The following is a 27,841-nucleotide window of genomic DNA, read 5'->3' on the forward strand; positions in this document are numbered from 1 at the left end:
ACTACTACCAAGATATTGTGGCATGAAGGTTGCTGGCCTATGTGACGTGGACAAATTTAAATCTGGGCAATTGCATTCTACCTTGCAATGTCAATAGATTAAAATAAGGGTTGTGCAATGTTTCTGTACATATACTAATGGCTGCTGAGTTCTGTTTGTAGTTGTTCCCATGTGCCAACAAAGTGCTTTTAGATCCTTTTAGAGGAAAGGTGCTATCTCAAGGTAAGCAATAAGTCATTTAAAATGTGCAAAAATGGAGAGGGAAAAAGTGTACTTAGTGATGCTACTTTTGCAGAAAACATTATTATTATTATACATTATTGAGTCTGAGATGCTAACATTTGTTACCCCCTCTCCTTTTTAAGAGTCTGCCACATAATTAACGTCTCAGTGAAACAAATAAAATGCAGGCATAAAAGCAACAGACACTTATTTGCAGGTTTGATTCTTTTTAGTAGAAGGATATTCTTGGAGGTTTTTTTGGCGGGGGAGAGACAGACTTCCATCATCCACTGAGGAAGATGTCTCCTAGCTAGAAACAAGTTGCAGCTTGTTTTTGAAAACTTGAAGTGGATGGACAAAATACATCAGACTCAAAGGAATCTATCTATTGGGAAAGCCTTGTTTTAGTGGCAGATGGTGGAAGCTATGAGCGAGAATGTGGCATTTGAGAGTTTTTCCTTATGGCATACTGACAAGGGAAGTAAATTATTAAATTTAAACTTGATACATTATGAAATTCTCTTTGCAAACCAGCATCTCAAAAAAATTAGTTTTACTGGCTGTAAAATGAAATTTGGAGGCCTTTATTCATGTAATGGCCAGAGATTTTAAATTGGATTCACTGAGCCAGATTCATTACTCTAGGTCAGGCCATAGCCCTTAGAGGCAGAAAATCTGCCTAGACTGGCTGCAGCAGTGCAAACTGCCTGCAGTACCTTCCTGTGTGAACCTAGAGTTGGCCAGGGCATAGGCAGTCTAAGTGGGCAATGTGTACCTTAGAGCCCTGGGCAGGACTATTTTAATACCACTCCTGCTATTATGGCAGCAGATCCTGCAGGACCTATGGGATCCTGGTCCCACTGCAGGCTCTACACTAGGCCTGCACAGGGCTCTATACCCAGGAAATATCCTGATTCAGCATGCTTCCTGAGTGCCTTCAAACCTGAATGCTGCTACCCTTCTCTGACAGGAAGTGGTGGCGCCATTCCCTGTCCTCCCTCTGTGGACGAATCCCTGGACAGACTATTCCACAGGCTAATAAATCTCACAAGCAGGAAATACTCTTTCCAGACATCCGGCCCAAGTTTTTCCTCTCTGTTTCATTCTGTTATTTCCATTTATGCTCCCCGTTCATTATGCTATAATCATCTCTCTCCTCGGTGTCTGCGCTCATCAAATATCTGTAGACTGTTACTATTGCCACCACTCCAGCCCATGGTCAATGCTTATCCAAACTATAAACAAATGGGTTATCAAATTTAATTCTGCTCTGTACCGTTGCTCCATTTTGATGTTCCCCCCCTGCAGAGTTGTTAAACTAGAAACACAGACCATTTGGACTGGGCCTTGGTGGAAGATTGAGCAGCATGAGTCAAGGAGGATTCAAATGAGTTGTGCATTCTGTGACTGTTGGTTTTAGACTTCAGTGGTTGTGTGCGTTTGTGGGGGAGTGTTGTCCTTTCCACAAGGACAAGGAGTCGCCGATGAAGTGAGCTGTAGCTCACGAAAGCTCATGCTCAAATAAATTGGTTAGTCTCTAAGGTGCCACAAGTACTCCTTTTCTTTTTGCGAATACAGACTAACACGGCTGTTACTCTGAAACTTGGGTGATTTCTATTTACCTACCTTTCTGTGAAATGATAGGAAGATTCTCAGCTGGTGTAAATCAGTGTAGCTCCATTGAAGACAATAGAGCTACGCTGACTTACATGAGCTGAGGATCTCATCTAGTAGAGTATGTCCCTTTGCCTTGACTGAATATTTAACAGTATGGTTCTATGGATGAAATGCAGAAAGAGAAGTTATGAGGAGTGGGTTCTCTTTCCAGCTCTGACAATGAATTCTTGTTTGGCCCTGTAAAAGCTTGAGCACAAGGATGATAATTGACTGTTGACTTGTCCATTCTTAAACATTAGCATTGCCATTTTACCCACTTTTTATAAAGTGTTTTCAGAACTCTGGGTGGAAAGTGCTATGTATAAGTGCTACATATTGTCATTCGAGAGAGGGGGTGGTTTTTTTTAAGTACTGTATAATTCTGGGTGAAATCCTACAAAAGCTACAATTGCCACTATTTCAATAGCTCACCTTAAGTGATCACTGTCTTTACAGTGTGTATGGTAACACCCATTGTTTCATGTTCTCTGTGTATATAAATCTCCCCACTGTATTTTTTCCACTGAATGCATCCAATGAAGTGAGCTGTAGCTCATGAAAGCTCATGCTCAAATAAATCGGTTAGTCTCTAAGGTGCCACAAGTACTCCGGTTCCTTTTGCGAATACAGACTAACACGGCTGCTACTCTGAAACCTGTCATATAAAATAGTGATTTGTGCTCCCTCTGCTGGCTTGTTAGCAGTAGTTCACTGTTCCCTAGATAACAGATTAGTCTCCGAAACTGGTATATAAACCAAATCTCTTTTGATGAGCTCCAGTACAAGTCAGAATGTTTGATTTATTGAAATGAAAAGACACTCGCTTCCAATTTTAATTACATCCGTAACACTGGAAAGAAAATAAACATAAAATGGCTAAGGATAGACTAATCCCACCACATTGATTCTATCCTAACTGTAAAATCATAGAAATGTAGGGCTGGAAGGGAGTTCAAGAGGTATCTAGTCCAGCCCCTCATGCTGAGGCAGGACCAAGTAGACCTGGACCATCCCTGACAGGTTTTTGTCTAACCTGTTCTTAACAACCTCCAATGACAAGGATTCCACAACCTCTCTACGCAACCTATTCCAGTATTTTTAAAGTTAGATATTATGGAAAACTTTCTAATTTAAATCTTGCTTGCTGCAGATTAAACTGATTACTACTTGTCATATTTTCAGTGGACATGGAAGGAGAAAATTAGCTACCATCCTCTTTATAAGAGCCCTTAACATATTTGAAGACCATTATCAAGTCCCCCAAGATTGGATATGTTTAGGGTTTGTTTTTTTTTTTAACCTTTCCACATAGATCAGGTTTTCTAAACCTCTGACTGCATCATTTCTGTTGCTCTCCTCTGGACTCTTCACACTTTAGGAAAGATGGACAAATTGGAAAGACCAAAACTAAACACAGTACTCGAGGTGAGACCTCACCAATGGTGAGTAGAGTGGAACAATTTTCTCCTGTGTCTGACAATATGTGTCTAACTCCTGTTAATATACCCCAGAAAGATAACTGCCTTTTTTCCAACTGCATCACGTTTTTGACTCCTATTAAATATGCAATCCACTTTAACCAGCGGATTGATTTTTTTTCTGCAATACTACTGCCTAGACAATCATTCCACATTTTGTAATTGTGTGTGTTGATTTTTTTTTCTTCCTGTCTTTATTGAATTTCATCTTGATTTCATACAGATTCTCTAATTTGTCAAGGTCATTTTGAATTCTAACCCTGTCCCTCAAAGTGCTAGCATCCCATTCCAGCTTGGTGTTCTGTGCATATTTTATAAGCATAATCTCCTCTCCATTATCCAAGTCACTAATGAAAATGTTCAGCAGTACCAGACCCCTGTGTAGGGTGATCAGACAGAAAGTGTGAAAAATTGGGACACTTTTTTTTGGGGGGGGGGGGGGGGCGGAAGGTTGGGGAGGATATAGTTGTTTATGTAAGACAAATCCCCTAATAGCAGGATGTCCGGTCACCCTACCGCCGAGGAATATCACTAGATAAGTCTCTCCCCGCCCCTGTTTAACAGCAAGGTATTGATAACTACTCTTTGATTGTGGCTTTTCAACTAGTTTTGCACCCATTTTCAAGTAATATCATCTAGACTATATTTCCCTAGTTTGCTTATGAGAATGTCATGTGGGAGTATGTAAAAAGCCTTAATAAAATCAAGATATATCACATTCTCAGTTTCCACCTACCCATTAGGCTAGTAGCCATGTCAAAGAAGGAAATTAGATTGGTCTGGAATGATTTGTTCTTGACAAATCCTTCTTATCCTCTAGATGCTTATAAACTGATTGTTTAATTATTTGTTTCAGTATCTTTCCAAGTATCAAAGCTGGGCTGACAAGTTACCATGTTAATGCAGAAGACTTGTCTGCTGATGTTTCACTGTAGTAGTAAAAACTGTTCTATTGCAGATGACCTAGAGAAGTGTAGTACTACACTTCTGAAACTCAAATCTGTTTGAACCCATGCCTTCCTTTTTTAAAATGATGTTGATCAGACAAATCATGCCATGGTCTGAGTCCTGACATCCTTACAACGATTATCTTCAATAATTACCATTGACTACAGCAGAAGGTCTGCGCCCGCCTGCCCCAACGCTCCCTGGGTAAGTATGTCAGAATGGGGTGTAATATTTTGAGCAATCTCTTGCTTTTAAAACCTCCTACTGAAACTGGCAATTACACTGTATAAACTGCATTGTTCTTGTCACTAATTTTACAAAAATAATTCAGCTGGGAGGTACTCTATAGTAAAGAGATCAAAACTAGAATTTGAGTAAGTACAGTTTTTCTGCAAATTTGGTATAATTACTTGTCAGAGCCCAACTTTCAAAAAGGACTGACGGTCATATGAGAATATTAGTTTTTAAATAGAACACTGGATTGATCAATGGCATGATGTGGCCTTGAGTCATTATCCATTATTTGGCAATGCTGAGCACTATTTCATTCAGGATAATTTTTTTTACCACTTCCTTAACTTTATCTTTCCTTAAAACAAGCAAACAAAAACCCTTACTTCCATACAACATTACTCTAATACATATACAAAGGAAATGAGAGAGGGCTGAAGACATCTGTGTGGATTGAATGGGATATTATTTATAAATAATACAGCAATGAGAATTCTTCTATTAGAGTAATTTCCTGTAGAAATTGATCAAAAATTGCTTACATTATTTGCATTTCAATGGGAGAGTTGTAACTAAACTTTTCTGATGAATGGGAGGACAGACAAAAACATTCATATTGCACATCAGTAAAGCTGAACTGCTATTATTTTGGTATTAAAATATTCTCCTCTTTGGAATAATTGGAAAAGATGCGGCGGAGGTAAGAGTAACTTTTATTTTCTTGAATTCTATAGTGTTTTTCTGGGATCCTGTATTTTCAATGGATTTCTAGTCACTGGAAACATCTGCAGGTTCTGTGGAAAATTCATGAACGAGAGGTTTTTAATGACTTGTGGGATTGAAACATGCTGTTTATAAATTGATCTGATTAGATGGTCTTTTATTAACAATCCAGGCTTGCCAAGTAGTAAGCATTCTCCCGGGCACCAGGAATGGATGCCCACCTTCTCTAAGATCATGAGCACCTTCTCGAGTTGTTCTGAAAGGGGTTTTAGCTCCTGAGAAAGTTGTGCTGCCAGGGTTGCCTATCTATGGGCTGGCCCTCTGAGGTGGTGAGGCCTGACTTTTCATGTTTGTCTTTGAGGTCTACCAGATTTGAAGGCTTACCTCACCCTCTCCCGTTCCTGTACCTATCCATGAGAAATAAATCCTTTCTGTACCCTTTTTCCCCTCACTGAGTGTTTTCAAGGGAAGGGAGTGTTAAGCTATTTTATAGAAATTACAAGCAGCATGTTTTATTTCCCTCCAGTTTCCTATCTACTTGTGCTGTGATCATGATTGTCAGGCCTGTGGCTGAACTCCTGTGATTGGACTGTTTTCACTTGCTGCTTATAAAGTAGAGATTTGACTTTCTAAATTGGCATGTGTGGCATATGGGATGGGACTGGTTTTTTTGTTTTGTTTTTTAAAAGGCTTTTAAACATGTTGGTCATGGCTATTTTGGGGACCTGCTCTTTGAACTTTTTGCTCATAGTTATTGGCCCTGGCAGTTCAAGGGTCCTTCTCAACATCCTATCTGAAGTCTCTGTAGGGTTTCCTCACCTTTGCTTTAGAACTGGCCTTAGCATTTTTGGGCAATTTTCCATGCCCATTTTCTTCCCTCACCTACCTACCCAAACCAACCAACCAACCCCCCCCCCCCAATTCCTTTCTTCACCAACTTTTTAATCATTTCCTGACCACCATTATGCATAGGACTGGCCTGAGGATTTCTGGAAGAGTGATCCAGACACACTGCAAACTTAATTGACTTACTTTATATGAGAAGTGATGTGAGTGAGCACTCTCTGTTATGAACACACACTATTGCTTATGCAGAGGTGGAGTACAGCAGCTTGTTTCCTTCAGCTCTAATAATCAGATGACATATGCTTTGAAATGAAAGCCAGTCTTCATGTGTACTTTTTTCTTTCTCTCTTTCTTTCTTGAAGGCTAGAAACCTACTTTAAAAATTTCAGAGATTCTCCTTTACATTCCTAGTTCCTCAAATTGCCATTGCCCTGGGCTCTGCCTGCAGCATAGAACTTGCTCTTCTTTTGAAACTCACCTCATTTAAGGCCTGACCAAAGTGCCTGTATTTGTGTTACACTGTTCCTAACTGAACTCAGGGTCCCATTGTGCCAGGCACTGTGTAAACTCAGTCAATGAGAGCATGTCCCTGCCATGAGGTATTCTCTCTCTAAATAGTAAAGAGACGAAGGATAAGAGGAAAAACCGCGGCAGAGAAGGGAAAAATGCCCAAGGTCACACAGCAGTTCAGTGTCAGAGCTGGAAACTAAGCTCAGGTCTCCTGATGCCTACTTCAGTGTCATGTCCATGGGACTCCTCATTGAAATGCAATGGAATTAGATTGGGTACTTAAGGTGCTTCTAAAAAGTGAGGAAGGATTAATACTTTTTTCATGGGTGTTCCCTACATTTATTACCATCCCTTTTAGCCACTTCCCCTGCCCCTTTTTTCAATGGTTTTTGTTTTGAATTTGAAACTATTTGTTGTGGTGTTAAGAGGATGATATTGGTCTTTATTTGATGGATTTCAAAGATGCCCATCACCATGGTACAAAGTGCTGTTACTGAGGTAGCATGTTACCTGGTCCATTCTACAGGTTTGCTAGTAAGGGAATGCCTGCCAAAAGAAGAGTCTAGTTCACAGATGAGTAGGGGCAAAGTCTGAAGTATTTTAGATGGGTTATGAATGGAGTGCCCATTCCCAGCTGTTGGGTTCATTGTATGCAAAAATTATTAAAATGAAGTTAATTACTGATGATTGTGTTCTGTAATGGCTCTGCAGGTTCAAAGTTGAAGCAGAGGAAACTGGATAGAGGTTATTGAAGTTCAGTTTATTGTAGTGGTTCTCAAACTTTTGTACAGGTGACCCCTTTCACATAGTAAGCCTCTGAGTGTGACCTCCCCCCACCCCTTATAACTTAAAAACACTTAAAATATATTTAACACCATTATAAATGCTGGATGCAAAGTGGGATTTGGGATAGAGGCTGACAACTCGCAACCCCACATATAATAACCTTGTGACCCCCAGAGGGGTCCCGACCCCCAATTTGAGAACCCCTGGTCTATTGGAGGTTGGAGAGGTGCAAGGCACTCCTTTTCCCCAATGACCTTTGCAGCACTTATTGCTTCTAACAGGTTGGGGAATAAAGGAGTGGGAATCTAACAAAAGCCTTCTTTATGGCAACACAGAAGACCATCACTAGTACCCAGGGTCACATGAAATAGAGTTGTGTTCCCACTGAAATAACAATTTAAAAAAAAATACTTCTTGGCTACAGATAGGGCCTCTGATGCTCTCTTATGTACCAGACCCTAAGAATTGCTCTGTACCTTGGCTCTCATTACAGCCAAAGGGAATTATAGCACTCCGAACATCTCAAGATTCCATGAAAGTTAGATGTCTCCGGGACTAGCAATATTTATAATGCTCTGCCACATTTATACAGTTTTATTTTAAATAAATGGAAGGTGCAGTCTCTGAGTCTGAATTATTTTCAAATATGGTTATTGGTTAGGTCAGCAGCTACATTTAAAAAAATATTCAAATGGGAATTTAGCAGTCTGACACTAATAGGTTGTCCACTTGGTAAGTACTGGGTGTGGGTGTGCGGGCGGTGTGTCACTCCAGGATTCAAGGAATTTCCACCTTTTGCTAGTTCCTGATAATGTTATGCCATTTGTGAGAACGCTAAACATATGGGGTGTGCATGTAATCTTTGGGCATTGCACCCATGTAAAACAGAGCATCTCTGGATTGGTGAGCATATTACTTGGTAAAGGAATATTTTCTACGTAATTGGTGCATATGGGAGGATGGTGAAAAGAACATGCTGTTTAAAACAGCATGAAGTGAGCAGGGAGACTCAGACTTTTAGGAAGGAAAAAAAATTCTAGACAACGATTGTCTTCTAAAGATCAACATAATGAAAACATTACTTTGCAGAATCCTTCTTTCAGAGGCTTTGATGTCTAAAGGACTAACTTGTCATAAATGTGTGTCTGCTCCACTTTGTAGAAATAATTCAGGAATTGGATCAGGAACTAGAACCCAGCTCCTTTTCCCCTTTCCTGCCCTCAGTGGTGCCCTAACCACCAGCCTATAGAGAGTCTCCCTCTCCCTCTCCTCCTTGTGGAAAAGCTTCAACAGGTGAGATTTAGACCCACCCCTGTAGCTTGATGGGTAGGGGACTTGCCTGGGAGGGGCAGACCTGAGTTCAAGTCCTTGCTCCAGGGTCTCCTATATCTGAGATGAGTCCCTTAACCACAGGGCTAAAGGTGAAAGGCAGTGCCCTATGACCACTTCTTCCCACCTGTATTTTATGAATGGCACCTAAATCCCCTTGTGAACTTAGCCTGAAAAATTTAAATGTTTCATTTTGATGATTTCAGTTTGTTTAGACACTTGCAATTTTTTTTTTACCCAAACATTTTGTGAATTTGGATCAGTTTTGGTAACTTGTTTTGGGTTTATCCGGATCTGCATTGTTTCGGGAGGGGGGGAAGTTTCAGCTGAAAAGCTTCACCCAGTTCTAAGCATCATGCATGATTTATCACTTTTCTATTTTGATCTCTCCATTCAGTTTTTTTGGGTGGTTGGTTCTGACTTGTATTGTGTGCCAGAGTAATCAGTATGTAACCCTTCTGCCCATCAGAGTTGGCAGCAACAAGGGCCGGGTTCAATATCTAGGGGATCCATTCCAATAACACAATGCAAACCGGCTCGAGCCCCCACCCAGTGACCTGGGACAAATATATACCACCCCCGCTGGGCGCCTCCAAGAGGCAATACTTCCCCTCTCGCAAGTACATAGTCTGAGTGTAGCAAAAAGCCTTTTAATAACAGAGAGAAACAATGTGGCATTATGTTGGGGAAACACCACCAACAGGATTCATAACACAACCCATGAGCAAAAAAACCCGCCCCAAGCAAATTGGGGCATGCCCCTTTCCCCTTGGTTCTTGAGTCCAGCAACCCCAAATCACCCAAAGTCCCAAAAGTCCAATGACCCAAAAGTCTCTGTCCCTGGTCAGGGCAGCCCCAGAGTTCGAATGTTTATCTGCGGAGCTTTACCTCCCAACCTGGGTGGAGATGGGATGGGGGTAAGAGGCACCTTACATGATCTGAAACTGACCACCCCACAGCTCCATAGGCCTTCGCTTCGTTCCGCTCTGCTAGCCACCCCACGAACTGCTTCGCTCAGCTCCGCGACCCACAAGCAGCTCCCGCCGTCCCACAAACTGCTCCGCGTCCTACCAGCAGCTCCCACTGTCCTACGAACTGCTCCACCAGCCTGTCCACAAGGCACTCCAGCCGTCCCGCAGACTGCTCCACAATATATCTTCAGGCTCCCCCACTACTTAACACAACACTCAGTGATTTCAGCTCTTAGTCAGTTCAGTTCTTCGGTGAATTCAGCTTGTAGTAGGGGAGCCTCAGTGCTGGTGCACTATTAGCCCAAAGTGAGCTCAGCAGCCTGTAACTAGACTTCTAATGAAATCAAAATTAGCTCTGATATTCCACAGTGGAAAGAGGAGGAAGTGCAATTAGCATGTAAGGCCCTCACCAAGGGGCCCATGCCACCAAGTATTAATACTTGTTCCCAGCCTCTCTTAATTCACAGAGTTTTGGAACCCATGACCCTTGCCTAGCGAGTGCTACTTAGTTGATGGTGAGTCCCTCCATCATAACAAAAGGCCAAGTACAGTTCCAAGCACAGTTCCCATAATCAGGATAATAACAATTTATTCTTCCTGCCCCAATAACAGAGACACTGGGGATCCCACAGCAGCCAAAGTGACCATTTGGGCAGCTATGGCCTCATTCTGGGCAGGGTGGGTGTGCCTATGCAAATGAGATCGGCCCCTGAAGTTCTTTTCCACAACTTGCCACACCTCACACCAGATGTCAGGGTGGAGCTCATCCTGACACTGCTTACAAGTATATAGTACAAAAGGAGCAAACAATGCAAATGAGAAACCAAAATCGAGAAACAGCAATAGTTCTAATGATCACATTTCTATAGTTACAGAAAATGGGTGCATGTCAGGCTTTATAAAGCACACAGTATATTCATATGATGCCCATCTACAGCGCCTCTCATCTCAGAATCTCTGAGCACTTTTATAAATATTTGTAAGCCTCCCCATGCTGCTGAGTAGTAAAGTATTATACCTATTTTACATATGGGGAATCTGAGGCATGGAGAGGTTAAGGACTGTACCCAACTGAAGAAACAGAGGGCTTGACATTTCCGAAGCTTTGGCACCCTGAAGCAGGGCTGCCAGATGTTAGTCATCTTAAATAATACACAAGTGGCATCCCTGTCACACGTCCCCACATTCTTGCTGGGATATCATGCATCTGGCAGGGGGGCAGGAACTCCCCTGCAGCTTCTCCTCCTGGCTGCCAGGAGGTTCTGTGGCAGAAGAATTGCAAGCAGTCAAGCTGTTCTTCCTTTGCTCTCACTGCTTACCTTGCTGTGGTACCTTTCTGTAGAACAGCTGGGAGGAGAAGACAGTGGTGGCAGAAGATGGTTCAGGCTCCGTCCGGCTTCCTGGTCTTCTCTCACTCCATTAATGTGCTGCCTGCTTCTGCTGTGCACCCGGTCATCAAATGCCACTTTAAAAAATTAGAGCTTGATGTCACCCATATAAAAAATTAGCAGATTATTTTTGAAAATGTTAAACCAGTTTCACATAGTGAGCGACAGTATGTTTCTTTTATAGGGTGGTTTTCTCACATTGTTATGCTTCTTTTATATTCTGCATTACTGTACAGTTTCCAGGAGCATCTGGGGGGGGGGGGCTGTGTGTGATTGGAGTACATTAATGATTGTAGGGAAATTCTGTAATTATCACTACAATTATGAATTACTACGTAGTTCTGAGTTACAAATGTATTATAATGAATTAGAACTGACCATTTTGTTGTTGTTCATTAATTGTTATCGACCCCTTGTACGTAGACTTCTAGACACAAGCTAGGCTAGAAGGTTTAATTGGCTGGATAAATGTCTCTTCAAGCCAATGGGGATGTGGTATTTGTATCCTGTCAAAAGCACTCCAGGTAGACCTATTTCTTTCCCCCTGGGGGCTTGGCTGACTTGCGCAGATTATCTGAAACAATAATCAAAGTACAACTTTACTGCTGATAGTGCTCTTGACTGAATGAAAAGCAATGTTATTGGCAATGATGTCAAAAACAAACAAAAAACCTTCATCCTTAAACATATATTTTAGGGTGTGGGTTTTTTTTTTTAATTTTTTTTTTTTAAATTCTGTTAAATCTAGATAGTGTAATAATTGAATTTATATTTGCCCTGGAGCTATTTTAATTTTGGGAGATGAACAAAACAGGGATGATAATAGCTCCTTTGCACATATGCCTGACTTATGAAGTAATTTGGAATGTGGCATGTGAGTATTAAAGTGTAAGAAGCTGAACACATATTGAGCCAAATCTTGAGAACTTTGGCCCACTTTTGTCCTGTGAGAGAGCAGAGAGGGAGGAAAATATCCATGAAGATGCCCTCTTCGTTTCCTGCAGAAAACATGACTGGGATAGCTGCCAAACCCAGTGGATCCTTCAGGAATCATAGAGGCCAGAGTGGCTCCTTCCCTAACCATCTGTCTGCATCTCCTCCCACATTCTGGTTCCAGAGCTACGGAGTACAGTCTGTAAGGTGTGGAGGCTGGAGAGAAGGTGACACGGAAAAGGGACTCGACCTCTCTTTGTGCATTGTTCAGTGGATGACCTCCAGGTCACACCCTTCTGAAGTATTCTTTCAAATGGTTCAGCTGGAGGATTTGGCCAGCTCACCCACCAAACAGCTCATGGGGACTGCCTATATACCTAGTGGATTCTGAGTGATCAGCAGGAGGCTATACCACTTAAGCAGAGGTCTTGTGCCTCCAATGATCCCTGTGCACCCTGGTAGTTTAGTCATGGAGACTGGAGATTTGCCTAGCCATGGTGGCATGGGACTGTACTTGGAGGAATGTTCATCATTGCATAAGTAGCTCAGTGAGAGAGGCAACTTCAGCCTAATCATTGTGGGACTGTGTAGCGGGGTGGTCACCCACTCCTGCCTAGAAGAGCTTAAAACAGCCCTGGGAGAGGGCTGGGGCAGGGGAAAAGCTGGGCTGATTGGGAGGCAGCCGCAGCTGGGGCCATGTTCCAACCAGACCCAGCTGGCCCTATAAAGGCCAGGGAAGCCAGGAGCTGAAAGAGTCTCCTCTAGCTGTGGAGGGAGAGGAGCCTGGCTGCTGGGAAACTGAGAAAGTACCTGAGGTGGAGCAGGGCTGGGGGAAGGCCAGGGGAGCTCTGGCCTGGAAACCCCTCAGGCTGCAGGCCTAGTGGAAGGCCAAATAAGTACTGGGGGATGCAGGGGACAGTCAAAGGTAGGCAAAGGCAGCAGGTCCAAACCCCCCTTGCCTGTGATGAGTGGCACTTACACTGCAGTCGGCCTCATGGAACAGGGGCTAGGTGATGACTGGTAGTGGCCATAGACTGAGGCAAGGTGGAGATAGGGGGTGGGGGTTCCTTGGGGAGCGGAGACCCAGATCTGTGTGGGGTACTGCAGGTGGCAGCACCCCAGCATGAAAGGGAGTACCGGGGTCCAGGAGGGACTCGGGACCCAGCGGCAAGCAGGACACCAGCCTGCAGAGGGTGCTCCAGAGGCTGGAACGCTAATTCCCTGGACGACCAGCAGGAGGCGCCGAAGGGGTGAGTCGCAGCACTGCCACAGGCTGGAATGAGGAGGATAGGCATTTTATTTCTTCTATGTCCCCTCCACATCCAATGCAGTCCCTTTTTGCCACACTGCCCCAACTATGCAGTGACCTGAGAAGTTGGAGGAGGCAAGGTGCTATGGTGATGGCTAATCTCCCGCCTCCCACATAAGAGAGGTGAGACCCATGGGAAGTATGTCCACTCTACATGTGGATTTAGGGCTCCATGTAGCCCAGAGTAGGTCCTTGAGATTTGGCCTGTTGTATGCAACTGATTAAAATGCTGTCAGTGAACAGAACGATCTGGACGACTTGGTAAGGGTGGGCCCCGTGACACAAAATACATTTTAATACAGCCAAATGCAAGTATGTACATCTAGGAACACAATAAGAAGGCCATATGTCCAGAATGGGGGGACTGTATGCTGGAAAACAGTGATTCTGAAAATAATTTAGGGGTCACTAGTGAACAAGCAACTCAGCATCTGCTCCCAGTGCAGTGCTGTGGCAAAATGGGCCAATGCAATTATTGAATGTATAAAAACAGGAGTAGGGAAGTGATTTTACTTCTGTATGTGGGATTGGTGAGAGAGATGCTAGAATACTACATACAGTTCTGGTGTCAACATTTTTAAAAGGTTGTTGCAAAATTGGTGAAGGTGCAAAGAGCATAAGAGTGTTTCAAGGGCTAGAGAAAATGCCTTAGACTGAGAGATTTAAAGAGCTCTCTCTGTTTCACTTGTTTCATAATAAATTGAAAGGTGACTTGATTGCCATGTATAGGTATCTTCATGGGAAGAAAATACTGGGTATTAAAGGACTAGCTAACTTAGTGGAGAAAAGCAGAACCACCCCCAGTGCTGGAAGCTGAAGTCAGAAAAATTCACATTGGGCCTTTTTTTTTTTTTAATTTTTTATTTACAGTGAGGGTGTTTAACCATTGGAACAAATTATGAAGAGAAGTGGTGGACTCTTCTTCTCTTCAGATCAAAACTGGATTCCTTTCTGGAGGATATGTTTTAATTAAATGCAAGTTATTGGGCTCAATACAGGAGTAACTGGCTGAAATGTAATGGTCTGACTTCGCGTCAGACCACATGATCTAATCATGCCTTCCAGCCTTAAACTTGATGAATGTTTGAACAATAAAATGTTGATGGTTTGAAGTGGTCTAGAAGAAATTTGGGAGGAAAATTATGTGCTATGTTGGCCAAAGTATTATATCCTAAATTAGGTTCCTATGGCATGCTTTCAGTAAAAGAATGGAACAGAATGGGGCACTCTAGATGGGAAGGGCTCCATGTTACTACAAAGAATTATTTCCCAGATGTCTGGCTGGTGGTTCTCACCCACATGCCCAGGGTCTAACTGATCACAATATTGGGGGCCAGAAAGGAATTTTTCTCCCAGGTCAGACTGGGAGGAGACCCTGGGGGTTTTAATCTTCCTCTGCAGTGTGGAGCATGAGACACTTGCTGGTTTGAACTAGAGTAAATGATGGATTCTCTGTAACATGAAGTCTTGAAATCTTCAAATCTTGATTTAAGTAACTCAGTCAGAGATTATGGGCCTATTACAGGAATGGGTGCGTGAGGTTCTGTGGCCTGCAACGTGCAGGAGGTAAGACTATATTATCATGATGTATCTTTTATGGCCTTAAATTTATGAAAATAGATCCCAGTTCCATGAACATGTAAAGCTAGTAAATGACTTCATTTGCTATTCCATACAAAAACATGGGATTCAAATATTTGGTAAAAGCATAGGTGCTGGCTTCCTCTGGGCCCGGGTAATCAACCCCCTGCTCTGTCCCAGCCCTGCTCCCAACCCCTACCCCCAAGTCCCACTTGCATCCCGCCTCTTCCCTGTGCAGTTGTGCGCCCCGCCCACTGTATGACCCATTCCCCTCCTCCCCCCCCCCTCCTGCCCGGAGCCTCTTGCACCCCACAAAACAGCTGATTGTGGTGGGCGGGAGGCACTGGAGGGAAGGGTGGAGCTGGCTGCCAGTGGGTGCTGAGCACCAATTAATTTTTTTTGAGCCTATGGGTAAACACAATTATAACAAAATGCTGGCTAAGATTTAGTATTCTGTTCTTTCTTATGCCGTCTTGATGTATATCTAACATAGGGCCTGATCCTGCAATCATTTAAGCATGTGAGTAACCTCAAGTATTTGCAGGATTGGGCTGTTATACAGTCAGAAACCATATGCTTGTCTGAGGCTCATCTGGTAGGTGATCAGAGGCAGTTCTGAACCTGCCATTATGAAGCTACTAGAGTAAAAGAACCATGCGTAACAAGTTTCTCCCATATGCTCTTTCTGCAGAGAACAGTGAGCAATCAATTTTGGTGCATCTAGAGATGGGAGTCCAGATCCAGAATACTGGAAGCATTACTCCTTGAGTCCCACCATAATAGTTATAACTCAAAACATGTTTAATATAAGCAGGAAAAGGCCCAAGATACTACTTCATAGAATCATAGAATATCAGGGTTGGAAGGGACCTCAGGAGGTCATCTAGTCCAACCCCCTGCTCAAAGCAGGACCAATCCCCAATATTTGCCCCAGATCCCTAAATGGCCCCCTCAAGGATTGAACTCACAACCCTGGGTTTAGCAGGCCAATGCTCAAACCACTGAGCTATGATTTTAAAGTATGAATGAAGAGACTGACAGTAAACAAAAAGCTTAATGGAAAAAATAGGCTAATTTTGAAAATAAGGAACATCCCAAAGTACATGAACAACTTCTTCTCAAGATGGGAATGTTTGGCCTCCCTAGCTTCTCAAACATGTTCTGGAGCCACTGAGAGTTGAAAATGGGATTCCCTCCTGCAGGCTGAATCCAAGCTACAGTGCTTTGTCAATGTGGGAAGGAAGTGTTTGCTTTTTTTTTTTTTTTTTGTTCAGTTCCTCCGTTTTGTGTGTCTTTCACATAGTATCAAGGACAGAAACACACCAGGAAATGTGATTGTAATGCTTTTGGCAGGGGGACTCAGTGGCAGGTAGAGTGCCTGAAACTACTTCAAACTCATTATTTGAAACTGACTACATTTCAAATTTAGTGTCCCTTTTAGCTAGAAAAGAAACTCTCATATTTTTCAAAATATATTTGGCCTGTGTCCTCACTCAGGCCAAACTCCACATAAGCAGTAAAACCTTGTGTAAGAGCCACATGATTGATACCAACAAGTAATTTTCCTTGAATTACATCTTTTTAAAAAAACTATCAAAAATGGCTTTAACACACAGTAGAAAAGATTACTTTTCCTCCATAAGAAATTCTAAGTTATAACATTTTTCAGTATAGCAGATTGTTTTAAGAAGAACTATCAAAGGGAGCATTTCATAATAGATCATTTAAATAGCATACTAGAAAAAACAGACAAACTTTTTAGATTAAACATCTTTATTTTACTAATTCATAATATGAAGGGTTTTTAAGTATAAATTTATTTTCTAAGAGCTAACCCCCCATCCCCCCAAAAAAACCCCAAACTCCTTGAAGTAATAAATACAGACCTCATTTGGAAGTTGGCAGGAAAATAAGATAAAACTAGGCAGACAACTAGTATTTAAACCTAAAAAATTATTCTAACATAAAGCCTTTTTTAATCTGTGACATTTAATCTAGAAAGATTGTACTTTAATATTTAATTTTTTTTTCAAGGCTTTCAAATGGCAGCTATATATTTACACTCCTCCTGCTTGAAATCTAGGGTGAAATTGTTTTGGTTCTGTCTCAAATCTAAAACTGGCAAATAGAGACACAGTAGGTGAGACTATCTTTTATTGGACCAACTTCTGTTGGTGAGAGAGACAAACTTTCAAGGCACCAGAGCTCTTCTTCATACAGTTGTATTCTTTCTATGCTTATGAAGACGTTTGTGTACATTTAGACAGTATCCAATAACCTTAGCTTAATATACTAAGTACTGTATTGAATTAGTTGAAAACAAATAGTTGATAACAAATGTAAACTAATTATGTAATGGACTTTTTTGATAAGTGATTTGAAGTATAATGCTGATGGGAACAAGAGGATGCAGAAGCAAATTTTTCTTACGGGGGAAAAAAGGGGTGAGCATGTTCAGAAGAAATGTCAAGATTCTTTAACTTGATGTAAAAAATAAAAAAAAACTTGTATGTGTTCAACAAAACAGTCAAACTTTTAATCTGCAGATTTGCAACCTACTGTACCAGAAACACTCTAATTCCAAGTGTCATTACATAAGCGTGGGGGTGATGGGGGGAACCAACCCCAAGCAAGATATGATATGTTAAAGCTGGGTTGGTCAGCTAATGTTTTACCTTGAGCATAACTTCTAGTGGATACGTGTTTTTTTTGTTTTGTTTTGTTTTTTTGTGCTGAAGTATTTGAGGCTGACTTGCCATCTGGGATTTGTTGATCAAGGCTAATAATTTAACTGCCTTACAGTGTGACGCACAATTTAAACCAGACTGAAATTATGTTCAGATAAATCTTGTAACTTGGTTCATCTTTTTTTGTTTTGTTAAGCAAACAAATGTATCTTTTTATGATAGGTCATCCTGAAGCATGTGCTTGAACTTTTTGCTGCCTTTTTAAGGAATATGTACAATTTTTTTTTTTTGGAGGATCTCTATCGGCAATAAAGGAAGCGGAATTATTTTTAAATTATGATTTCTGACTTTTGCACATGTATGTGTGGGCTTTTTCAGATATGCACTTCTACTAAATGTAGCCGTCATTCTCCTTTTTTTATCAAATGGTTGAAACACTGCCAGTCGTCTTTGAACAGATATTTACCCCCCTACAAATGATTTTTAAAAATCCCTCTGCATAGTTCAGTCCTGAATCTTTCTGCCTGAGGTATTTCTAGGAGTACCTCATGTGTACTTACCAATAGTGAACAGTTCTAAGGTAGGTATAAACTTTGTCTCTATATATAAGAATCCTGTCCAGACCCTTTTAGTCCTCTTCACCTGTTCTCTTACTTTACATAAGTAAGCTTCCTTTTAGAAGACTACCTCTGTTTCCGAACCCATCAAATTCCAGTTCCAAAATGTTCTGCCAGTCAGTGTGCTTTCCCTGCTTTGTACTTTTTTAGCCCCATCAGAGAGCAAGTAATTGCTATGGTTTCCTAATACTGGTGTGTGACTGACTGGCTCCTAATGTGTAACAACTGTATAGTACTGCTGAGACACTGACCCTATTCTTACAATGTTCTTCTGTTAATATGGGTCTCTCTGTATTTATAGTTCCCCCTCTATTTTTGTATTGCTACACAGCTGAGTGTCTTTCTCCTTTGGCTTACACTTTGCTTTCAAAGCTGCACCCTAAAGGAGGCCCTGCAGATGTATTTTGTTTAGTTCACATTTGGTAGCCTGTCATTTTTCCGAGGCTCCTTTAAAAATGTTGAGCTTGCAATTAAGTTGCATAAATAAAAACAGCACAATGAAACTATTATTTATGGAAAGCTTTGTCTCTTACAAACCCATGCTTAGTAGCCTTTGGGTTAGAGTTGAGTCTTTTCCACATGAAGGTAAGAAAAGTAATAGGTTAATGTTTGTATTGAATGTTTGAAACGCTACATAATTATGTCATTATGAGGGCTTGGAAAAAGTCTTTGACACTTACTAGCCCAAAGATGAAATCTACTAGCCCAGGGGAAAGTACTTGTACTCTCACTAAACCTTGATTTTTAGGATTCTTTCTTATTTTTGTATTGCTTCTTCCATTGATTGCAAAGTGCCTTTCAAACAATGAAGGCTCAGAATGCTTCTCTGATGCAGGTGACTGCTACTACACTCATTTTACAGATAAAATGAAGTTAAGGGACTTGTTCAAGGCCCCATAATGAGCTGGTGGTCCAGCATTACCCATACATTCAAACTTCTTGTAAGTCTTGTGATATTGGGTGTCAGTTTTTTTCCCCTTAAAGCCGCCAGCTCATAGCCATAGCAATGTGTGAGAATTTCAGTTTGCTTTTTCTTACATGAAAATTTCTAGTCCTCATGGTGTGATGATTCTCTGGGTACCCAGGACGGAGAGTCACTTTGTTAGCCCCTGCTTCTGTAGTGATAAGAGAGTCTTGCCTGAGGTTGCTGGGTGTTGGCAGCCTGTCAGCTACTCAAACACTCTCTCCTGTGGACTAGGCAAGCTTTGACTTTGCCTTGGAGGTTAACAAGAGGTACACCTCAGTCTGCGTCCCCTTGAAGCATTCCCCTGTGATATCCAGCTCTGACACTGGCTCCTCACAGAAATCCCAGATGCTCTGCTCTCAGTTTTACTTTAAATCACTGCTCTGCATAATGCACAGCACTTGTGAGCACTTAAATCTTCTGTTTTATTCTAAGACAGAATAGGGTTCTTCAAGACACAGATATTGGCTTCCTCCGGGCCCTGGGGGCGCTGAACCCCACCCTATTTCCAAGCCCCCATCCTGCCCTGCCTCTTTCCACCTCCACTCCACCCCTGCCCCACCTCTTCCTGATCAGTTCTGCCCCCTCCCTCCCAGCACCTCTTGCATGCCGCAGAACAGCTGATTGCAGTGGGTGGGAGGCACTGGGCGGGAGGAGTTGATTGGGGGGCTGACAGCTAATGGGAGGCACTGGGGCTATGATTGTCAGGGGCTATGCCACGGAGTCGGCGCCTATACTCCTAGAAACAAGAGAGTGATGGAAATGAATGGTTACAATACAAAACACAGTAGTAAAAAGTGAACTAGAACCTAAGCTTATTAATAACTACCTGTCCTAGCTGATAAAGTAGGTTGTCCCCCAAAGTTCAACCTGTTGCGGAGCTAGATGGCTTCACAGGAACCAGGATTCAAATTTTCATGAAACACTCCCACTCAACAAGAAGTCTCCTCAGTGAATGAGTGCAGAGCATCTGTGCAATACTGAATCGTTTTTTTGTCTTTATTCATAGATGGGGCAATCCACTGTCTGTTATGTTCCTTTTTACTTCCCGTGGTTTTGATTGTTTGCAGCTGTCTTTGGTTTTCCATTAACTGTTTTGGGATGGGGCAAGGGTAGACAACTGATCCTTGCATTGCATTACTGGCTGACCAGGAGTGGTGACAACTCCCTCTCGCCTGAATGGGCTATCACTGAGACACATGATTCCCTGCTGACTAAGTTTTGCCTTCAAGACTATACAGCTTAGTTTTCAATACAATTCCATTATCCCTTAAATATTAGACGTAAATATCTCTCTCATTGGTTGAGTATTGATAAGTTGCAAACTTTCAGTAGAGACCTTACATGTTACCCTTCAAAGATGAGTACCATGAAAGTGGTGTATTAGGTGTAGTGAGTTTGTCAGATTTGAGGCAGGGAGTTGCTTGTAAAGAGCAGTGAACCCTTTGTCAGTTAGAACAAATAGGCCTCTGTGTCACACATGGTTGCAGAGGAATGGAAAAATGTGAACCTTAAAGACTCAAAACCAGAAGACAAATAAAATGAACCTAGGGTTAAAAATAAAACCTTTTCTCATGATTTGGGAATGCTTGGGGTTGATCATATGCTTGTGAAGAAGAGAACCTTTAGAGAACTAAAGCTATATTTCTTCTTAGCCAAGCTACACCCATTAATACAAACTCAGTGATCCTACAGAGGCTTACTCACGTGGGCAAGTATTTGTAGGGTTTAAGGGCCAGATTTTTAAAGATATGTAGACCTCAAACTCCTACTGATTTCAATAGAAGTTAGGTGTCTAAATCCTCTTAAAAATCTGAGCTTAAGTCTCTAAATATTGGAAGGACACAAGCACCAATGAGGGAGATGAGTTGTTGAGGATTGTGCAAGGCGTATGACTAGGACTATAATTGGACAGTGTAAATATGTTGTTGTTTATGAACCATCATTTTAATAGCTATGGAAGAAATGTTGTTTTTGTGGAGGGAAGAGCTCCAGCTGTTTCCTGAGACTACAATGGGCAATTCAATAATTACTCCTAGCCTATGCTACAAAGAGGATACGCAAAGTTACCAGGGGTGACTATTGAAACTTCTCAGCAGTAGCCAAACTCTGCTCCTGTTAAGCTCAGTGGACATAGTTAGACGAGTGTGGAACACTTCTAACAATCCCACCCACTACAGACTTAGGGAGAGATTCTTCTACAGTACATGTGTATACTGAATTGGACTTCACTGCTCACAAAGCATTTTTTACTAGGCCATTCATTCAATGCTCTATCAGAGGGAGACAATCTTGTTTTCCTTCAAGGATACTTACTGTATGGACATCTACAGGAAATCTTAGCTGGGGAGCCAAAAAAATGTAATTGGTTTGATTCTGTTTCAGTGCACCCTTCTGAGCTTTCAGTTTCAGTACTCTAATGTGGAATAATTTGTTTGATTTAACATTTCAGATTGGGTTCTTTTTAGATGAATTGGTGGTGATGGGAATTCTGAGTCTCTGTACTTGTGTACTGAATATATGCACCTTCAGAGCAGCATGTTAGAGTTTTTATTTGAGAGTAGTCTCAAATGACTAGTACAAGTTTTCATCTTGTATTAATGTATGTCATTACAGATTAAATGCCATTCTAATATGGCATAATCCACCATTTCTAATTGAATGGAAGGCTGCAATTCTAACAAGGGGTTCTGAAATAGCCCCCTTCCACAAAAGAGCACTAACCCAGAGAGGAATTTTATACAATAGTCATGGATAGGATTTGCAAATCACTTCCCTAATTCTATTGAAATTTTTGTTTCTCTTTTCTCTAAGGTAATTTATTGGTGTAATGCCCAAATCAAATTTAGGCATTAGATGGTTTGTTTGATCAAACAAGGGTCACTGATAGGTGTAAGACAAACACTGAAAATCATACTTAAAATCTAGAATGATCCTTATAATAATGAAATTGCAGAACTACTAACTGCATGGTATGTAATCTGTCAGTTAAATCAGCCTCTGTACTAGAAGACTGGTGGATAGCTAATGTGATGCTGATTTTTTAAAAAGGGCTCTGCCAGGGTTCCCTCCCCACTCTGAATTCTAGGGTACTGATATGGGGACCCGCATGAAAGACCCCCCCCCAAGCTTAAGTTTAAAAACTTCCCAAGGCACAAATCCTTTCTTGTCCTTGGACAGTATCGCTGCTGCCACCAAGTGAGTTAGACAAAGATTCAGGAAAAGGACCACTTGGAGTTCCTGTTTCCCCAAAATATCCCCCTCCCAGCCCCTTCACCCCCTTTCCTGGGGAGGCTTGAGAGTAAACAAGGTGAGCACAGACCAGATCCTTGGCTTTCTAGGACACTAAAAACCAATCAGGTTTTTAAAAACAGAACTTTATTATAAAGAAAAAGTAAAAGAAGCACCTCTATAAAATCAGGATGGAAGATCATTTTACAGGGTAATAAGATTTAAAACACAGAGGGTTCCCCTCTTGGCAAAACTTTAAAGTTACAAAAAACAGGAATAAAGCTTCCTCTTAGCATAGGGAAAATTCACAAGCTAAAACAAAAGATACTCTAATGCATTTCCTTGCTATTACTTACAATTTTTTTAAATTTAGATGCATCCTTTCAGCAGAAGCTGGATTAGTTGCTTGGTCTCTCTCTTTGTCTCCGAGAACAACAAAGAGCACAAACAAAAGTGTGTCTCCCCCCCTTGCAAATTTGAAAGCATCTTCTTTCCCCATTGGTCCTTCTGGTCAGATGCCAACTAGGTTAATGGAACTGATTAACCCGTTACAGGTAAAGGAGGGATTTTGTGCTACCCTTAGCTGTATGTTTATGACAGGCTCCATAAGTGATCCCGGTAATTACAGGCCAGTAAGCCTAACTTCAGTCCCAGGGAAACTGGATGAAATTATAGTAAAGAACAGAATGATCAGAAACCTAGATGAATACGATTTGTTGGGGGAAGAGTCAACACGACTTTTGTAAAGGGAAATCATGCCTCACCACTCTGTTTTAATTCTTTGAGTGGGTTAACCAACGTGGACAAAGGTGATCCAGTGGATATAGTGTACCTGGACTATCAGAAAGCTTTTGACCAGGTGCCTCATGAAAGGCTCTTAAGCAAAGTAAGCAGTCTTGGGATAAGAGGGAAGGTCCTCTCAGGGTTTAGTAACTGGTAAAAGATAGGAAGCAAAGGATAGGAATAAATAGTCCATTCTCAGAATGGAGAGAGGTAAATAGCATGTCCCGCAGGGATCTGTACTGGGGCCAGTGCGGTTTAACATATTCATAAATTATCTGGAAAAAGGGGGAAACATTGAGCTGGCAATGTTTGTGGACAAGACAATATTACTCAAGATAAGCCCAAAGCAGGCTGCAACGAGTTACAAAGGGATCTCACAAAGCTGGGTGATTGGGCAACAAAACTGCCACATGAAATACTGAGTGCTGTTCTGGTTGCTCCATCTCAAGAAAAGATATTAGAAATGGAAAAAGTAGACGGGCAACAAAAATGATTAGGGGTATGGAACAGCTGCCATATGAGGAGAGATTAAAAAGACTGGGTCTATTCAGCTTAGAAGAAAGATTGGGGGTGGGGGATGTAATAGAGGTATTCAAAATCATGAACGGTGTGGAAAAAGTGAATACGGAAGTGTTACTTAATACACAAATCAGGGGTCACTCAATGAAAGTAATAGGCAGCAGGTTTAAAACAAACATAAGGAAGTCCTTCTTCACACACTTCCTATAGTCAACCTGTGGAACTTGTTGCCAGGTCAAAAGTATCACTGGATTCAAAAAAGAATTACCTAAATTCATGGAGGATAGGTCCATCAATGACTATTGGCCAAGATGGTCAAGGATGCAATCCCATGCACTGGGTGTTCCAGAAGCTGGAACTGGATGAAAGGGGATAGATCACTTGAATAATTGCCATGTTCTGTTCACTCTCTCTGAAGCCACTGACATTGGCCACTGTCAAGACCAGGACACTGGACTAGATGGACTATGGGTCTGACGCAGTATGGCCATTCTTACGTAACATAAAAGGAAATAACTGTTCTTCCACAACTTCATTTGTCCCTGCTTTGTGCACCAGGTGTCCTGCAGTTTTCAGGCTGTTGGTGGAATTACTTGTAACTTTTGAGGATTGGATGATCTCTGTTAGCAAGCCGGGCCCTTGCCTGGCTCCCATTTTACCGCAGCAATTTTGTTGTCATGAATTTACTCACAGGAAACAGCTTTAGCATTCCCTAACAATTTCCCACAAAGTTCATCCCTCCTCACCAATGGGTCTTGCTATACTACTGAGAACTTGCTTAAACTCCTTCTTTTCAAGTCCTATTGGCTGTGAGCTGACATGAATCCAAGCCTTTTACGCTGGAAGGAGAGAGTCACTTTGAGACCATGCTATTTAACTGAAATTATATTTTGGTAGTGATAACTTTTCCAATGACCCATGATGCTCAAGTACCTCCATAACGTTAATTAAATGTGTTGATTTACCAAGGCCTTTGGCGCTTTGTTTAATTTTAGTTCATTTAGATCTTTAGTCTAGCCTGGCTCTGTCCATTTATGTAGTTGCTGTACTCCCTCCTATATTATGGTCTAGTGAATAAAGTGATAACTAATTAAGTGAATAAATATATCTATTTTTTAATATATTGTAGTACCACTAAAATGCAGTGAGTAAATCTGCCTACCTAATGTTTGCATTTCTGTAAGAATTGAAATAAAACCAATAATTAAAAACAAAAAAAGATTCAATGGAGAACTCCTAGAACTAGAGGTGGGCAGAAAACTGTTTTGCTGTCCCACCAAAATTTTTGAGACCTCAGATAATCTTCCTGTCCCAGATTGGACTGAAGTGTCAGACTTGAAAATGTTTCTGGTTTGTATGAATTGAAACGTTTTCTGGTTCAAAATGAGAGTTTCAAAACATCAGCTAAAAAATGAAACGGTCAAAACTGAAACAAGATCCTTTTTTTAATTTAGAAAATGCCAGAGCAAAACTTTGCAACAATTTCATATCTTTTTTTCCAATTAGTTTTCGTTTGAAAAATTTGTCAAAACTAACACCTTCCCGCATTCCATTTTGGCTTCAACGAATTGGCATTTTCCAGTTAAAAAACATGGTTGGAAAATTACCAACCAGCTTTATCCAGAACTCTACAAAAAGGCCAAAGGCAGAGGGTGGCCTCCATTTAAAGCAAGACAAACAAAAAATCAGCAACAAATAAGGCCATTTAAAGAGGAAAAACCCATTTTAAGTAGATTTTTAAGTCCCTTGCTAAAATGAAGCGCCTATGAAATATTTCAAAACTGGCATGTCAACTGTTCAGCTAAACACAATATTTCCCCCTCATTGTTCAGCTGAATAGATGTTTCCGTTGATGGAGAGTAGGAATGATATTTTACCAGTAATTCTTATTCATCCAGAACTGATCACAAGTTGCAGTTTTGTAACCGTTATAGATCTGTTCCCTTTTCAGATAAAGGGATTCTTTCAAGAAGTCAGTCTTAATAATTGATGGCCATCGTATCCCATTATCTTCACCAATTAAAATGAATTCTGTTTCTTTATCCTAGAAAGGGAAAGTAATAGAAACTAAATTAGAATGTGCTGCTTCAGGCTTTCCATCAATTTATCAGCTGGCAATTTTAGTTGGAATGTGTTTGTCAAGAAGGGACAAAAGATTCATGACTCAAGCAGATCCCTTCCATTTCCAAAGAATAATGAACTGTAGGGTAAATCGATGCTCCCTGTTTGGGCTGCTTGCCCTGGTACAGTACTGGGGCCGGGGGGAGAGAGGGTATTTGACCTCCAGTGATTTTTAAAGTCAGCTTTCTAATCCAACTAAAATCAAAGTCTTAACAGATAATAATGCCTGCACATGGTTACAATACCTTAAATAAATGATGATGGCTTGAGGACTCAGGCTTTGATTGACTGCCAAAGCAGATACTTTGGCCTTTTTCTTTATTTGCTAATGTAATTGTGTATTTTGATTTTAAGATGATATGGAGGGAAACTGTCATTTTCCTTAACTTTATGACATAATGTCAAAAATAAAGAATGGTTGGCTACTATTAACTCAGACTTTGCACTTATAATAACTAGTGCTTTTCATGTGTAGCTCTCACAGCTTCTTACAAGGGTGAATAACCACAACGGTCCATACCCATTATACAGATGAGAAAATTGTGGCACAGAGAAGCTAAACGACTTTTTTCAGCAAATGTAGCAAGTCAGAGTTCCTGACTCCTAGTCCACTACCATATCCACTGGAGTACTTTGCTTCCCTCTGTAGTAATTACTTTGCATATACATATAGATATATTTCTCCAAGGGCACCATAAAAATCCCTTAAATTAGAAAATGTCATGAGTGGATGGCATGCTGCTCTTGCAGTCTGACGTTAGTCATAATTAATTCACAAATCATATGTGATAGGAAGGGAAATTCAAAATGTTTAGCTGGAACATATAATGGAATAAAGAGAAATGAAACATTACAGTCGGAGTGTATCTTGGTTAGACATTAATTGTTGCCTGCTGTTCCAGCATGATAGCCTTGAAAACAAAACGCCTTATCTGAAGGATTTATTCTACTCTAAAAACATAAATAAATAGCTCTTGTTGACTTGTTTGCACACACAAACTACATAGATGAGCATTGGGCTTGTTTTAAATACACGTTTATTTAGTCTCCATTATGGTCTTTGTGTGCTAGCAAAGTGGAGCTAATATCCTGCTAAATATAGATGTTATCCAGAAGGCCTCTAAAATTCCTCTTCTGTTGCTTTGTCACTTCTTAAACTGAATGACTGTAGTTGCTTGTAGTACTGCTTTGCTCCCTCTGAACTCTAGCACCAGAAAAACAAAGTGCACGAGTGAGAAGAGCACTCACCACTTAAACAGGTAGTAGCTCAGGCGCCCGAGCACTTTCTTCCTGCTATTACTGGTGTCTTCCTCCCCATCCTGTCTACTGTCACTAAAACAAATGGTAGCACATTGCATAGGGGGCAAGCCGGGGTAAGGAGGGAAAGAGAAAGGGACACAACTGATGGGCCTTGGTGGAGGGTTAAGACTGGCTCAAGCAGGAGAACAACTGGCATAAAAAAGTGCAAAATCATGTCCCCTCCTGCTTGCTTTCCGGCATGGTCAAGAAGCACACTCATCTCCACTCCACTGAGGCACTTCTATTGCATACGACGCTTCTCCCTGCTCACAGACTTTCTAGCCCCCTGGAGTTTGAACCCTGTGGTGTGGTGTGGTGTGCTTCTTGGTTTTAGTTAAAGACACTGACCATCTCTGAGGGAAGCTCTATCACCCACTTCACCGCTATTGGTATGTCTTTGTGTCATGCCCTGGCAAGTTTGCTGCATCTTGCCTCTTCTTTTGCTTCCTCCTTTCTTTCTTATGCTCCTCACTGACTCTCTTCTTCAGGTGGCTTATCTAGTGTTGTTTTTGTTTTATTTTTTTTTCATTCTTGATTTTGCACTTTTTTTATGCCAGTTCTCCCGCTTAAGCCAGTCTTAACTGATGGACCTCGGTGGAGGCTTGTCTCTCTCTCTCTCTCTCTCTCTTTCCCCCTATGCCATGTGCTACCATTTGTTTTAGTGACAGTAGACCGGATGAAGAAAGGTGTTGAGCAGCACCACTTTTTG

General features: G+C 41.3%; 1 protein-coding gene and 1 long non-coding RNA gene across 10 annotated transcripts in view; one reads left to right on the forward strand and one right to left on the reverse strand.

Annotated features, from left to right (window-relative positions):
• Positions 1-27,841, forward strand: part of IQSEC1 (IQ motif and Sec7 domain ArfGEF 1) — a 718,662-nt gene that overhangs the window by 10,400 nt on the left and 680,421 nt on the right. The gene's annotated exons all lie outside the window — the stretch shown is intronic.
• The window catches only part of LOC142072734 (uncharacterized), a 30,914-nt gene continuing 14,013 nt past the window's right edge, over positions 10,941-27,841 (reverse strand). Inside the window, exon 3 of one of the 2 annotated variants that reach the window (XR_012669276.1) lies at positions 10,941-11,165. This is a non-coding gene — a long non-coding RNA (uncharacterized LOC142072734). Of the gene's footprint in view, positions 11,166-25,160; positions 25,757-27,841 lie in introns of those variants that run through there. The other variant, XR_012669275.1, reaches the window with a different exon arrangement.

This window comes from Caretta caretta, chromosome 7 (genome assembly GCF_965140235.1).
Source record: "Caretta caretta isolate rCarCar2 chromosome 7, rCarCar1.hap1, whole genome shotgun sequence".
NCBI lineage: Eukaryota > Metazoa > Chordata > Testudines > Cheloniidae > Caretta > Caretta caretta.